This window comes from Brassica rapa, chromosome A03 (assembly GCF_000309985.2).
Source record: "Brassica rapa cultivar Chiifu-401-42 chromosome A03, CAAS_Brap_v3.01, whole genome shotgun sequence".
NCBI lineage: Eukaryota > Viridiplantae > Streptophyta > Magnoliopsida > Brassicales > Brassicaceae > Brassica > Brassica rapa.
The window spans coordinates 28,556,921-28,571,505 of NC_024797.2; the positions used below are offsets into that span (position 1 = coordinate 28,556,921).

Below are 14,585 nucleotides of genomic sequence, written 5' to 3' on the forward strand. Positions count from 1 at the left end.
GAACTCATTGTTTTTTTTTTTTTTGCTAAATAGAACTCATTGTTGGCAGGAACAATAGAGCCTAAATGAGATTTATAAGCAAAAGATAGGTGCATCTGATAATTATATAACTAGCATGTACTGTAAAACAAAATAAATAACATATTAAGCAATACAGACCAATGAATAAATCTGTAATATCGGGGCAGATAAAAGTTAAGTTCACGTAGTTTTTTTCTTTCTATGTGACAATAACATAATACTTAACAAGGGGAACCATTTGTAACTAAAGCAGCCTTTATTTTGAATTTTGATAAAACACTACTTTTTTTGTCGAGATAAAACACTACTTAAAACCACAAAACTTATTTACCGGAGGGAAAAAAAACCTTGACCAGAGTTAATATTTTATTATATTTTCAAAAAAATCCATTAACCTTGATTATTTGGATGACTATACTTTCCGATGGTTTTGTGTTTTTCCAAAGGTAAACTTAATATACTCTCTCACATTCATATTGAATAAATATGTCGTATATATTATGGATGATTTGTAAATTACTCTATTAATAATTTAAAATTTGAAAATTACACCTTCGATTTTATTTTTAAAATTACATTTTAGTAAATATAATTTGACATTTTAATCCAGATTATATATTTCAGTAATAGAAATATAAATTTGATAATATTATTATTATTAGTATTATTATTATTTATGTTTGAAATAAATTTGTGCGTTGAGATAAATATGTTATCTTACCATTTAAAATTTCATAATAACAAGGATATTATCGATAATAAAAAAGTAAAGATATTATCAAAGAAACCAATTATGATGTGTTTTGAATTTATCATGAATTTTAAATGAATTTTATTTTCAAAATAAAACATAAGCAGAATAAGAAAATGAAATCTGATTTTGAAACCATCAGAAAATCCAATTACAGTTTCTTAAACTTAAGAGAGCCATAAAAGATCGACATGAGAATGTTATGCAGAGGAAATGTATGTTTCAAGTGAAAGAAGATAATAATAGAAAATGAAAATTACAAAATCGAATTACATTTAGGAGTCATAAATAAACAAACCTCTGAGTAAAAGAAGAATACACTATGAAACGAGAGAAAGAAAAATGTTTTTGCAAAAGTGGAATATGTATTACTGAGAAGAAAAAGACGAGATGACTCTTAATTTTTTTTTTCTTAGAATATTTTTTATGATATATCAAAAAGAATATTTTATAGATATTCTAAAGATTTCTTTAAAAAATATTTTTTTTGAAATCATTACTTTAAATATATGATAAATTATGATGATAAATAATTGCAGAATATTCAGATTGGAAAACTTAGTAAACTTATATATATAAAAGTGTATTAAAAACTTAAATAAGGGAAAATTTCATGTTTACTACTTTCATGGTACTACTTTTCATCTTTTCCATTACTAAAGGGACATTTTCAAAAATATTTATTCATTAAGTGGTAAAAGACTCTTATATCATAGTTCTATATATATATTTATATATATATATTATAAATATATATATAATAAATTATTACTGAAATAAATAAAAAAAAAAAAATTTATGTTTTCGAATTATAGTTTTTCAATTCAAACTTTTTATAAATTTTTTTTTGAATTTTTTTGAATTTTAATTTTTTTCAAAGTTTCATTATGAAAATCGAAAATCATGTTTGAAACTATTTTTTATATTTTTTAAGTATTTATTTATATATTTAATAGAATCCTAAATTTCATATTCCTAAAACTCTATCCCACCCCACTCATCAACTCTAAACCCTAAGTCTATATTAGTTAACCCTAAGAGTATGTCTTTTATTATTCATTAAAAATAAGGGTAAAAGTGATTATTGTAATCTGAAAAGTGATATTATGAATTTGATATTTGTGTCAAATTCCTCTTAAATAAGATCTGTAGTTTTCAAATTAAAATCTCATTTAAGTGCACTTCTCCAAATTTTCCATATATATTATATATATACGTTTGTTTGTCTAGTTATTTGCTTATTTATATAGAAAGGCAACTTTTGCGACCAACCAAGCACATGTTGCTAAATGTTGGTACTTTCCAAAAGTACAGTTCTTTAACTGATCTGCAAGTTTCAACTGAAATTATACTATTAAATAATAATTAATACGTTATTAACGAAAGAACTTCGAATATTTTACGTTGCCATATGACTATTCCTTCTTCTCTCATATATTCTTCAATATAAATTAGTTCTACCTTTTTCAAATCTGTCTTTCTTTTCCAGATTTGGAAAAACTTTTGTTCGAATGGTTGAGACCAAAACGGTGTTAAGTCGAGTCATTGTCCAATATCTTTTTAGTATGCATCACCGACCGAACTAATTATTCATTAATTTGCTCCTTTTTGTAAACAAGATTATTATCAATTCATATGCTTCAAACTAGTATACCCTCTCGCGCAGGTAATTATCAAGATAATAGTTGGTTTGTAACGAATAAGATGTATGACTCTAAACTCCAAATCTAATATTTTCAAACTTAAACACCAATTTTTTTCAAAAAAGGAGAAGATGTATAAAATATAGGGATATTCGAAAACGGAATGTTCTGCATAGTCAATGTACTTTCGTAAAGCAAAAACCTACATCTTCGTGACATTTAATTGGTTTGAACTAGGAGTGTTCAATCCAAATATCGGTTTGGTTTCAATTCAGTTCAGTTTATTCGGTTTTATACCAAAACATAATTATTTAGTTTGAGATCATATTATATAAATTTTAGAGTCATATTGTCATTATAATCATTTGTTAAAAAAATATTATATTTTCAAATAGAAGAACAAAAAATTAAAACAAAAGAGAAATATGAAAGAAAAGTTTTCCATTCTTCCTTATTTAGTGTTCATCAAAGCTATGCTTCTTCAAATGAAACACTGGTCGTTTATAAATAAGAAAAAAGTTGTGAAGATTTTTTTGTAATTATTATCCATCAAATTTATAACCTTCACTTCAATTTAATCAATACTAAAAGAAAGCAAAATGATTAAAAGAAGAAGACTAATAAAATAAGAAGCTTCAGTTGCGATGAATTGTTATTTAATTATATTTTAAGTGTTTTCAAATTAGGATTCTTTACTACTATAAAAAATATGATAATAATTATTAACAAAAGAATAACTTATATAACAAATAGATTTTCATGTGACGTTATAAAATATGTACATATTTACATGTTTCTACTTTTGATCGGTTTTGTTTGGTTTATTCTGTGTAACCACGCGGGTGTGGTGGCGGGTTCGTATTGCTAAACGCTCCGAATTAAAAATTAACTCACCAATTGGATTTGTTCATATGTGCAGTCAAATGACTTGGATATCTAATTTCTATGTAGAGCTACCGGATTTTTCTATGCCAGTGAACCGAAGCCCATAAGAATAGTTGGATTTTCGGATTCAGATATCCCTGATTATAAAAAAGAAGTATAATAGTCTAGGTGTGTCATCCTATTAATCACACATGAGAGGTCTGGCCTCTTATTCTTTGAAGTCTACTAAGGGAAAAAAAATCAATATACTTGACAAAAGTAGTAGAAATAATCAAGTGGATTCACCAATATAGTTTCCATTTCACTCTTCCTCGTCTTTTGAAGAGATGACTTTTCCACCATACCTTCTTCCCATGGAAGAAGATGATTTCTCGGCTTCGCTGCCGAGCTTCGGCTTCAGCTTTATCACCGGTTTGTTATCTTGTGTAGCAGTATGTACGGGGCCAGAAAATGCAACCGAGATTACCATGTGTTGTCTCACAGGTGAGGGTTGTCCCTCAACGTCACATTATGTGACTAAGTCTCAGCTGTCCAACTCTGTCGAGTATGCTCCATCGACGCATCCAAGCTTTGTCTTGAATTTGTTGTCATCTTACTTGGAAGATCTATTTTTCTTAATTTGGTTTGTTATTGTATCTTATGCTTTTTATCAAATAGGATGGATAATTCCCTCTCGTATTTGTATTCAAGAAAATTGATGAATGAAAGTAAGTTGTGTTTCAAAAAAAAAGTCAAGTGGTTTTAATCAATTAGCTTCATGTAGTTGATCAAAGTACAATTAAATATATTTTGTGCATGATTGGTGACTTTAATATTCACATGGTAGACGCAGATTTTGGGTTAGCATGGGTTATAGGTTGAGGATCTAAAAGCACAACGAAAATACATATATGAACTTAGTTTAGCTTATCATCCCTGAAGCCTTTTATACACATATGGTACGTACATAAATAGACCGGATTTATGTACATATATATATGTATATAATATTCTCCATAAAATCATATATAAAATCTTGTGAATAGTGATGTTCCATCTGTAATGTATTGTAAAGTGTGGAATAAGATAGGCATATATATAATCTTGAGATGAATTGTATTTTATGTTATCTCCTAAAGACTAGAAGTGTCTAAAATGGAATAATGGGCACATGCATAACTTGTCATAAGTTGTGGAGATCGAAAAGGATCGACTACATGCTGTTTTATCACTTAATTCTTGTAAACGTATATACAAATCATACGTTATTGCTTGTTGCAAAATTTAACATGTAAAGCGATACAAATATCGTTTTTCTGTGTGTATATCCGCCTATATACGTGGTGGTGAGGCAAAGACAAGGACTTAAACCAAATAATATACTTTACTATTGAGTAATAGTAGTCTAAATAGGAGATCATTTTGATGACTATAAAGTTTAGGCGGTGAACGTAAATCAAATTAGGATAAGAATCACTGCATCAGCTCGATTATAAGAATTTCGATGGACATCAAAATAAAATATTTGATGAGTTCCCACTTGTGGCTTAAAAACTCATTAATGGGGGGTTTTTAGAGATAGAGTTCTTAGCATAATTTAAGAATCCGTTATTAAATTATGCTAAGAATCCCATCCCTAAAAATTTTCATTAATCATGTTTTTAGAATCGTAGTTATATAAACTCTAACGACAGTTTTCAACTTGTGTCTACAACTAGCTATAGTATCTTTCCCTCTACTATCAATGAGAAAAGCCAACCACTGAAATCACTGTTTTTTCTTTAATCTGTTGCAGTGTCTATCACTATTTTCATAACTCACAATTGCCGAAAAGTATTTATATAAACTTAATATGTTGTTTTTAACTTAAAAGAATTCAGTTTTAATAATAAATAAATAATACTTTTTTGACAACCAATAATAATACTAATACTGTAATGTTTTATGATAATATAGTATCACTGATCACGACACTCACGTGATTCCATCTTTTTAATCTCTCTCAACAGGAATATAATGTTTACCTGTATTTTTATGTAGCTTAGACTAATAGAACTCCTCCCATTGTTCAAACCAATTGAGAAATCTGTCTATTTCAAATATATGGAATAGCGCCGTAGAAATTTATCAAATAAAATGCTATACATAACCGATATACGTCTTTAATTAGCTCCCTCTTTTCGAAGGAATTAAATCTAAAAAAATTGAATAATATAATTTTCACTTGTCACAAAATCATACAATTAGATAGCCAAATTATATCTTATTATTTTTCAAAAAAAAATCACCAACAAATGACAAAATCTCACTGAGTTAGCTTGAGTTATACGCAAAACGAATATACACGTTTTTACTACTGCATATCTTTTATTAATTTAGCAAGAAATTTAGCTATCTAAAATAAAATCTAGAAGAAGTTCCCCATGCCTTTTTAACTTATTAATTAACTAGACATAGTGGAGAAACGAATTGAGCCTAGAAAGTCAGATGGAAATATCCAAGCAGCACCAAACCAGATGTTAATGATAAGTTGATAATATAAACATTTAATGTATGAATGACATCATATGAAGAAAAGAATAAGAAAAAGGAAACAGTAATGATGTAAATACATTAATTGAAAGATACTTAAACCCAAATTCATCGACATTTATGAACAATGCTCCGTGGAGGACCCGCAAGAAAAGCAAAGAGAGATATGTTGGTACGTATAAAAGGGATCATAACCGTAGGATCTCGTACAAAAAATACAAGATCGTACGGCCATGAGGAGAGGGAAGAACATGTGAGGTATCCAAAGTGGGACTCAGAGAGGATCGAAACGGCGCCGTACAAAGGGACTGAAACGGAGAGAGGACTTCCTCCGTTATAGAAACACACAGTCTCTCTGAGTTTGTATGGTCCCGAGCTGACACAATAAGTCACTTGTCAGTTCACAGTCGTCAGTTATCAGAATTGACCTAATCTTAGCAAAAGCTCCGTTTATCGCTAAACCACCACTTCTTAAATTTTTGTTTTTCTTCTCACTGATAGCGAAATCTTTTTACGTAAATTAAATTGGGTTAAGGTAAAAATATTACAAGTTACTGCCTGAATTCTTGAATCTGCAGATTAAATATACCACCGGAAAAATTCTAACACAACATTTACTTTTTGATCCTCTTATTTTTCGTCTGTAGTGACAAATGTGAAAATCATTGCAAAGGGAAAAATTATATTTCCAGATATTTCTCTTTATTGGTCCAGGAGTTTCGAATAAGAGAAATAAATGGACAATTCTCATCAATGATTATTTCGACCAGTTGTGCTAATTAGTGATAGTAGTAATACATTCATATATATATATATTTATAATTTTGGTGTGATCCTAAAGGCTTTCTAAATCCAAGAATTAATCACCAAGACGCTTATAGAAATCCAGATTTTTTTGCTACTTGAAGCATCTATGGGTGGCCAAGGGGAATTGAACCCATGATGAAAGCTCCAACTGGAACCCCTTTACCACGAGGCCAAAACTATTTGGTTAACAAGTTTTAATATTTATTAGGTTTTCGCAGAATAAACCAATAATTCACAATTTATTCTAAACGTTGAATCTAATAAGAAAATTTGATTTTACAGTAATTCTGTTGTGTCTATATATTAATTGTTCTGTTTACAGTTCATTAACATATACACTTTTAAAATGTCACTTTATTTACTTTTGTTTTTACAAAAACAATCAAATAGCAAATATGAAAAATAAACGTGTGACGAAGTGTATGTAGTTTAGTAGTTTTAATGTATTCAGCAGGTTAGACTGAAATGTTAAGGATATTAAAAGTTTTGTTATGTGCATTCTAGTTCGAATCTTATTTGGGGGTGGGGGATGTATAATTTTTTTTGTTGATCTCGGTCAAAAAAAAATTATATAATAGACCTGGACTTTTCAGAATTTCTTCCAAAGTTAAAAAAAAAACAATAGTAATAATGAACTTGTGAATTAATATATCACACTAGACTTTGACCCGCCCGACTGGACGGGTATTTATTTTATGTTTTTAGTTTTTTTTTTAATATTAAATGATGCATTTCTAATATTGAAACATAAATTCATATTGAAAATTAATCTTTGCAGTTATAATAAAAATTAAAATTAAACGTTAATAAAATATTATGATATAAATTTTAAATTTCCTAATTAAAATAATATAGAGGTGGTCATATTTTTTTTTCAATTTCAAAATCTAAGCTTCCTTAAAGACAAAGAAAATAAATTTATAAATACATAAAATATATAAACATATTTGGAACTATAATTTGTATTAAAATAAATTTGTTAAAGAAAAATAATCTTGCTGTTGTTATTTATTTCTAGAGCTTGATCCGTGATTGTATAAATATTTGCTTTCACTTTAATTTTTTTCTTTGTACTAATGGTATAATATATATATATGTAAATTAAAATGTATTACATAATTGTTAATATAACATTTTTAAACATAACAATTTTATTTATTACTTTGAATAATTATATTTTATGATTTTAATCGTCTATTACATCACAATGTATTATATAAACAAATCTAATATTTATAACTAATTGGACTTATATTATGAAAGCATTATACTAATATATGAATAAACTATTTTTTATTTTATTTAAATGTTATATAAATTGATTATGATGTGTGATTTTTTTATTTATTACTTATAAATATTAAAAAATATTGAATATGTTAATACGAAATATATTAGGAAATTTATTTTGGCTATGATTTGATAAAGGAAATCTATTATTTAAACTTTGGAAGACATTAAATGCTTAAATCTATTATTTAAATTAGTAAAAGACAAACATGCTTAAATATAGGTTCAATAAATATCTCAATGACATTCTAATGTAAATAAGTGGTAAAACTAAGGGGTAATTCTATTTTGTACTTCTCTTTTAATAATATAGATATAACTACGACAAATAAAAACTAAATGTACAGTAAACTAAAATCCGAAAACACTGCTGGTGAAGATATGAATGTTTGAATTATGAGTCGGTTCATATATTTAAGCACTATAGTAGGAGCCAGCCTATCTTATCGCATGACATATATAAAACGAACATGGATATGCAAATCATTAGGAAATAAAATCTAGAAGAAAGATAAAATAAAAGGATAAATGTAAAATAAATGAAATAGAGGGCACATGTCCCCCTTTAGCCTTCTGTTCTTGAAAGGGAAGCCAAAATAGTTTCACTGCTGTATTTTCTCAGCCACTGCTCTTATTTGGACCTCCCTTCGTAAATTTGTATATTTTATGTGTCAATTCCTGTATTTCCTTCTCAATTAGTTTGTTGGCATATATATTTTATTTTAAAGAAAGATAAAAACGAAGAATTTTCCAGATTCCAGCTGTGAATTTATCCCTTTCTCGATCGAAAGTCCATTTTGGCGTTTGTTATGTGACCATCTTCTCGCGATGTCACCGTTTTGACATCCATGCAAAAATAGTTTGCAGATAATTTATCCCTATCCCTACTTCTCATTGATTACATCTACCTTCTACCTAAATATTACACATATATGTAAATCCGTTTAAATGAATAATATACAAACATATTCACTTTTACCAAGTCTACGAGCAAAAAATGTTTCTGTAGCAAGGGTTGATTGTACAAATATATTTTTTGTATTTATCACGTAGAAATTCTACGAACAAAACTCTTGTAATCAATATATTTTTTATTTATCACATAGAAATTCTACGAACAAAACTTTTGTGATCAATATGAAAAATCAAATATATGTTTGCAAGGCAACTTTAGTACTTTTGTATATATTTTACGAAATTACTTTGTTCACATAGTGAACTATTAGAAGCTTACTGGTTGTTTTTTACTTGACATAGATATGTAATTGGACTGACGTATATTAATCATACAGATTATTTAGTAGAAGAACACCACCATCATGAATTAGTTTATTTTTTCAATACTATATATAAATTAGTTTAGTTGCCACATATATGTAACTATTTAAAAATCTTTTCTTTGTGCAGTCGTTGCGGTAAGGGTCGTACATAAGCTGTAGGAGCTGTGTATTTCAAGGTTTGATGGCTCATTTTTTTTCCGATAGCTTGTGACAACTGTATATATAGGCCATTATACTCATTAGTATTATACTTTAGATTTGTATACATAAATTAAAAAAATTAACATTATATACTATTTTTTAGTGAAAACATCACTAATTGTTTATCTAATTACAATTTAACTAATAAAAAAATATTTATCTAATGAAAATTCAACCAATAAAAGTAGGTGTAGAATATGAAGAGTCAAATAGTATAAAAATTTAATAAACGCCATGAAATTTAAAACATTTTTTTAAGAAAAACATCATTTGTTTAAAATGAAGAGAATATTAAATAATTAAGAGATTTTTTTGGTAAAAAAAACTAAACAAGTAATTACGTACACTAAAATCAATCCTAATGGATGGAAAAGGAACGTTGTAACTACTACATAGCATCTCGATCTTTATTTAATTTATTTGTCTGAAACTTAATAGAGGCGGGTGATGAATTGAAGTATATTTGGTTATTAACCGGCGTTTATTTTCAAATATTGTTTAAATTTGGATTTTCCTTATTATCATTGTTGGTGTTGCTGCTTATGCAGTAACTGATTTTGACGATTGTCTAAATCATAATGAATGGTGTTAAAAAAAATCTACATCATAATGAATATAAAATTGGGAACAATACATATGGTTTAATTTGTCCCATAAGTCACACTTTCAACATTAATTATTGATCAAGCTATTGGTGGAATGTTATATTCTTTCAAATAAATCGCCCCCTACCAAAATGTATATACATAATGTCAAAACCGACTCTGAGATTTAAGAGCCATAAATATTTTAAGATAAATTTTAACAACAACTTTCTTTTGATAATTTAAAACCCATAACATATATTATTTAAAAAAAAATTGAGGGTATATGCGAATGTTTTTCCGGCCTGATGCATGACCAATGATATCTTATACTCTCCCTCTGTTTCATTATAAGTATCACTTTAGCTTTCTGCACACAGATTAAGAAAATAATTAATTTTGCATATTTTCTATATAAAAACACAATTACCTATACACCTAACTATATTTCAACCAATAAAAAAACAAGTTGCATAATAAAATTAATAAATTTTGCATTAGAAATCGAAAACGACACTTATTTTGTAACGAAAAAAAATTTCTATTGTAACGTTTAATATGAAACGGATGGAGTATATAGTGTCATCGTCTAAGCTGACATCATCCAATGTTGTATAAATGTTGAGTTTCATAAATATTCGGGTTTGCAACCGGATTTAGTCGTATAAGTTACAGCCGTTCTATACTATTATGTTGACAAATTTAACTGCAGTCTTCAGTGTGATACTGTATTTGAACATTCAAATTTACAGCCATTCTAAGGCTGCAAAATAAAAAAAAAATTGGTATAAACATGATCAAAATTTGATTACTTATATGGTTTTTTTTGTTCACGCAGCCATGTGGTAAACACAAAGCTAACTATTCTTTCGCCTTCTACTTATATGGTTTTATATGATTAACGCATGCAATATTAATTGTAATATATAGTGAAGGATATCTATATATTATATATAATGAATTATCGTTGAAACAATTATTGGAACGTTTCGAATGAATTTGAGTGTGGAGAATATTTCTACAAAAATCCAGAGGCTCACTTAGTAGGTCGAGGCCCCCCCTCCCCCTTTTATTGTGAACGCTCACAAAGCCACAAGAGCCTTATCGACGGAAAACATTAAGGACCGACAAATGATTGTATAAATTACATCCAAACCAATACGTATATACCATATAAACAGTTTGTGATAAAACAATAGAAAGCATCTAGATATGACAGAAGAGCTTTACATTTCTTTTCAATTGAAAGGCTAACTCAGACCACACGATTTTGATGTGCATACAATTTCACATAAGCTATCATATTAATTTATGAATAATAGCAGTCTCCAACTGCATCTGTAAAAATAACATTTTGCAAGTGACAACATTACTACAAAATATGTAGATACATTTATCAATACAGGTTGGAAGGTATTTAGTCAAACGAAAGCCATTAAAAGCATGTTCAATGGTTAGAGCCCATGATGAGTTCTAATGATTAATTTTAGGGGTGTTCAATCCGGATATCGGTTCGGTTTCGGTTCGGTTTTTTTCGGTTTTCAGTATTTCGGTTAGTAAAATATAACTATCATTCTAAATCCATATTTACTTCGGTTCGGTTCGGTTTATATACCGTCGGTTTTCGGTTTATTCGGTTTTATACCAAAAAACATAATTATTTAGTTTGAGATCATATTATATGAATTTTAGAGTCATATTATCAACATAGTCATTTATTAAAAATATATTACATGTTCAAATAAATGAACAAAAAAATAAAAATGCTTCTACCATCAAATAAAATAATCAAATCTATAACTAAAATCAAAGCTTGAAATTTTAAAAATAAAAATATGAAACAAAACAGAAATATGGAAGAAAAGTTTTTTCACTCTTCCCTATTTATTGTTCAATAAAATCATGTTTTTTCAATTGAACATGAAACTCTGTTTGTTTATAGATAAGAAAAAAGTTGTAAAAAATTTTCATTAATTATTGTCCATCAAATTTATAATCTTCATATTAATTTAGTGAAGACTAAAATAAAGCAAAAAGATCAAAAGAAGACTTATAAAATAAGATGTCTGAATTGCGATGTATTGTTATTTAATTATAGTTCAAGTGTTTTACAAATTAAGGCTCTTTATTACTATAAAATTATAGTAATAGTTATTAACACAAATTTAACTTATGTTACAAATAAAGTTTCATGTATTGTTATAAAATAGATACAAATTTACGTGTTTCTACTTTTAATCGGTTTTTTCGGTTTATTCGGTTTAATCGGTTATATACCAAACCATATCCAAATCCTACGGTTTTTATAAAATTATATCCATTCGGTTAATATGGTATATACCAAAACCAAACCATATTGTCTATTTCGGTTCGGTTCGGTTCGGTACGGTTCGGTTTTACCATATTGAACAGCCCTAATTAATTTAATAGTTAATTTAATAATTTGTGAAGTTTAAAACCCTTGCTAATGTAACTAAATTTGGCATGGTTCAATGGAAGAATCTCTCAGGGTTCTTAAAAATAAACTTTTTTTTTTATTTTAAAAGTTGAATGATTGGATTTCATAAAATTTAAACAAATATGATATAAAAACATATTAAAAATAGAAATATAAAGTTATAATTAAAAAATTGAAACAAACATGAAAGAAAAACATAAATAAAAATTTAAACAAACATGACATAAAAGCATATTAAAATATAAATATAAATCATAAACGAAAAAAAAATTATTAGTTGTAATCTTGATTTGTACCAAAATTTTGCCATATAGCTCGTACCAACTGTACGGCGAGTCCGTTTCACAAGTTAACACCAAGACTTTAGCGTTATCAATTAATGCTTGAAATGCAAGAATAGGCATCAAAACCAAATATCTACGTCAATGTTATTACACTACTTTCCTCTGAAATCAAGCCAATACATTAATTGTTAAGTAGGGACAAAGTATGAGTCTAAAGATTTATGGGAAAGAGATTAGGAAGTAAATTACCTGTAATTGATAGGAGCAGGACCTTGAGAAGATAAGCTTCTGGTGGTAATGGGAGAATCAAGGCGGATACGAGATCCAAATGATTATAACTCGTTTCTCCCTCAATAGAAACCTGAAAAATAATTACCGCTCTTGAATCAAACGAACGATCTCGATAATCAAACGAACGTTCAAGATCCTCTACAGAGGAATCAAACGAGGAAATCGAACACTCTCGAATATAACGAACATCTATCGAAACCCTAACTAGATCGACAGATCTATGGATCTTATATCAAAAATTGGATAGAGAGAAGATCGAGTGATTGAAATTGGAGGAGGAAGACAAAAATTGATTTTGGGATCAAAACGTTGACGTCGATGAAGGAGAGAGAGACTCTAAAATGGATTATCCAATACCAAAGGGAGACGTAAGGGGTGCTTACCAGTTCTAAAAATCCCATATTAAACACCGGTTCTATGCTTTTTTTTTCTTTTTCATTTATTTTTTTCTATCTTTTGTTTAGAACCTTTGTTTAGAGTTGTCGATGGAGGTGGTCTAAGTGCTGGAGATTTAAGCTCCACTGTAGATACAGTTTTCATAATTTACGAACTACTCTCTAAAAAGTGTCATTTAAAAAAAAATGTTACATAAAAAATTTCGTTTTAAAATTCCAATGCAACTTTCAGCTTAATACTAATTATAAATGCATTAAGTTTATAAATAATTTTATTTATTTCAAATATTATTGATTGAATATAAATAATTAATAAAAACTTAAATGCATTTCAATTATTTTCTCAATATGTATGTTCGAAATGAAGGAAGTATTACGAAATAGTACTATAAATCCAGGATTTAAGTTGTTTAAACTTAATTTGTTCTTCGGATGGAGGCAACACGTGAAACAACGTTCAATTAGTTGTACATTATTTGCATGTTTTGGTTAAAAATAGTCAAACTAAACATTAATGTTAGCATTAGTCTTTAACTATCTTTGGCTGTGTTTAGCAAAGACAAAAATTCTCTCCGGCTGTGACTGGATAGGCATTTTAGAATAAAATATTAGGTGAAAACAATTTTTACTGAATCTTATATATTAAAACAGAAGTCACAACTTTGATTCATGTGTGATTTTTTAAAAAATGGACCTAATGGACCTACTCATAGAAATTCATACTATATTTTAATTCAGACTAATAATAAATATAATTTTTAAAATATTTTAATCATAGTATCTTTTGATATCTTTTCATTTTAAATATAAATATATTTATTTTAAAATTCAAACAAATCTGTTTAAAAAGATTTTTACAAGATCTTCATTTTTGAAATTATATTTAAATATTTTCAATAATTTCGAAATTAGTTTAAAATATTATTATACATTAATATATTCAGTTATATAAAAAGAAAAATAAAAAAATCTATAATATTTTAGTTATGATATAATCATAATCAATCATATTAAATTAAAATTATTTTATTGAGCTAAATATAATAAAATTATATTAAATTTATATATTTTATTTTTGCAATTATAAAATATGTATGTTCAAAAATAAAATCTAATATGTTGGTAAGATGGCTTAACATTATCAAACTATATAATACATGTACAAAAATTAACATGTATTTCTT

At 27.4% G+C, this 14,585-nt stretch overlaps 1 long non-coding RNA gene across 1 annotated transcript; it reads right to left on the reverse strand.

The window, feature by feature from the left end:
- Positions 1–9,649: 9,649 nt before the first annotated feature.
- Positions 9,650–14,201, reverse strand: LOC117132745. The gene is made up of 2 exons (XR_004456269.1): positions 12,965–14,201; positions 9,650–10,343 (listed from the first exon to the last, which is right to left on the reverse strand). It is a non-coding gene; the product is annotated as an uncharacterized LOC117132745 (long non-coding RNA).
- Between the last annotated feature and the right edge of the window lie 384 nt (positions 14,202–14,585).